Source organism: Camelina sativa, chromosome 4 (genome assembly GCF_000633955.1).
Source record: "Camelina sativa cultivar DH55 chromosome 4, Cs, whole genome shotgun sequence".
In the NCBI taxonomy this organism is placed as follows: domain Eukaryota; kingdom Viridiplantae; phylum Streptophyta; class Magnoliopsida; order Brassicales; family Brassicaceae; genus Camelina; species Camelina sativa.
The window spans coordinates 22,939,522-22,942,054 of record NC_025688.1 but is presented as its reverse complement, the minus strand read 5'-3'; the positions used below and the strand labels follow the sequence as shown (position 1 = coordinate 22,942,054).

At 36.7% G+C, this 2,533-nt stretch overlaps 1 pseudogene; it reads right to left on the bottom strand.

The window, feature by feature from the left end:
* LOC104784192 lies at window positions 725-2,100 on the bottom strand (annotated as a pseudogene).

The following is a 2,533-nucleotide window of genomic DNA, read 5'->3' as shown; positions in this document are numbered from 1 at the left end:
AAATGGAGAGAGATTTGCTTACATGTTGGGATCTTCAATCAAAAGAGCAGTCTCTTGAGCAAAAGTATCTTGCAACACAAGCTCCTCTTTCTCTGCTTCAGCTTCGGCTTTTTCCACTGGTTTCACTTGCTTTCTCCACTGGTTTCACTTTTCTGATGCAATATTGCGCCGCCGTTGTTGTCAAGTTAAAAAAAAACTTTGGCTCCCCTTCACGAATACAAATCACCATCCAAAGTTCTTTCAATCATAATATAAATATATAGACATATCAATAGAAAAAGAAAAAGGTAAAGCTTTAAGAACTTTCAATCAGAAAGCTTATTTACATTTGTATCTTATGAAAAAAAAAATTAGGATTAAATAATGGGTATTTTTGATAACTTTTCTTTTGCATAAATCATCAATTACTACTTCTCATAAGAAAATAATAAAGCATATACGACTAAGTAACTCACGCACATACGTAACCAAAATGTTTTCATGTTCTTCTATTGCTTTTGTTGGTTTAAAAAACGATACAATTAATATCTTAATAACAAATTACGTAAAAAGATAAAATGTGATGAAACATAATTTGGTTTAGGGACTTAAAGTTAATCTTTGTCCTACTATACTTGACTCTACTACTATATGCTTCTCAAAACCCACTTATAAACATCAAACAAACCCGGTTTTTACGATCTAATGTATATCACTTACATGAGATAACAAATAAACTCAAAAATCAAAATGCAATCTTGGTTTCAAGAAATAGTGAAATCAAATTAAAAAAATATATACCTTGACGACCTTTCCTGGCCTGACCTTCTCTCCTACAACTATTATCCCATAGATGAGCTTCATATCTTCTCGTCCATCTATGTCTGCATATCAATCAATCCAATAATATTACATTAGTACTTTTGCACTTAAACTAATAGTAATAATAACCTTCAAGTCTTTGACCAAATGTCAAATAACACAAAATAGTTTAATTAATTAATTCCTTAATCACAACAAAACTGCCTTGGATTCTTCTTGTCATAATAGAATGAACTTACCGAGTAACACCTCTGTAAATCGAAGTCTTTTGTCCAAACGTATCAGCGATCTTCTTGTTAGAACAATCCGATGTTTCAACAGCCACGTTTGGCTTCTCTTTCTCAGATTCTGTCTTCTCGTTGTTGTTGTTTCTCTCACCACCAGCACGGTCAGGCCCGGCCCATAGAAGAAGCCAAAAGTCAAAAATTCGGGCCTAAAATTTTAAAAGATTTTTTTATTTAGATGTAAGAAGTCTTTTATATTTTATATGATATGTAAAAGATCTTAAAATATCAAGTTTTGGCCTTTTATAAAAAATCTAAATCTTTTGTAATAGGTGAAAAGTGTACATTTTTTTTATTTTTGCGTAGGAGAATGTTGGGCCGGCACTGAGCACGGTAATGATGATTAGTAATCTCATTATCATTACGATGCTGATTAGTACTGTTGTCAACGTTAACCGCAAGTGACAAAGCTCCGCCAATGGTGTTGGTGTTATTAGATCCACCGTGAAACCCTAGGTCCGGTCCGGACTGGTCCGGAAGAAGATTCAACAACGTGACCCAAATACTCTCCAGCGAGATGAGTCCTTCCGATTGAAGGAGAGTCATCGACCTCAGAACCGGAGTTTGTAGAGAAAGCGGTTTGAAAACCGGCCATGGTTTTGAAATCGTGGTGATCGGAGTAGAAGCCGGTTTGGTTGTGGTTGTGGTGGTGACGTGGATCGTAGATTTTAGTGAGANAGTGAGGGAAGAGTCTTGTGTTTCGGTTTGACTGTTGTCTGAGTAACGAACCATCGAAGAAGAATTACCGAGAAAATCTTCGAGCTTAGGGATGGGACTCTAAGAATGAGACTGCAGGTCTACGAACGTTGTTAAGATTGTTGAATCCGCCATTGAAGCTGCTGCTGCTAACTGAGCTTCTTCTTTGAAAATCCGCCATTGAAGCTGCTGCTAACTGAGCAATGTATGATCTGATGACGGTATACGCCTGTTACCTTGCGATCATCTCGGGACTAGGGTGCACTCTTATTTTGTTGACTGTGTACAACTGAGCTCTGCCTGCTCTTCCCATATCCATCATGTTGGGTGTTGTTTTCTACTTCTTGACGCGGTTACTGATGGAGCCGTTTGTTGTTGGGATGACAACTAATTTGATGATGTTCTGATTAACCAGAAAAAAAATCTAGGGGAACAAGTAGATGATGATATCTGATTGCTGCGTTATCCATGTATTGCACCTTGTGCTGTTTCAAATGAAGCAAATACGTTTTAAGGGTTTTGAGCAATATTCTATGGGAAAAACCGCTAATGTAAAATGGATTGATAGTCTCTGAAGCCGATCATTTTAGTATATGTGTTTGTAGACATTTCAGGTGTTTGACTGAAAACTTTAGGATTGATCTGTGGTATCTTAATTCCTTCAAGTCTCATCTCTCGTGCATATACACTACACACAGACACAGAGAGTCTTGACGTCAATTAAGCACAAGTAATTGTTATGACTTATGCTT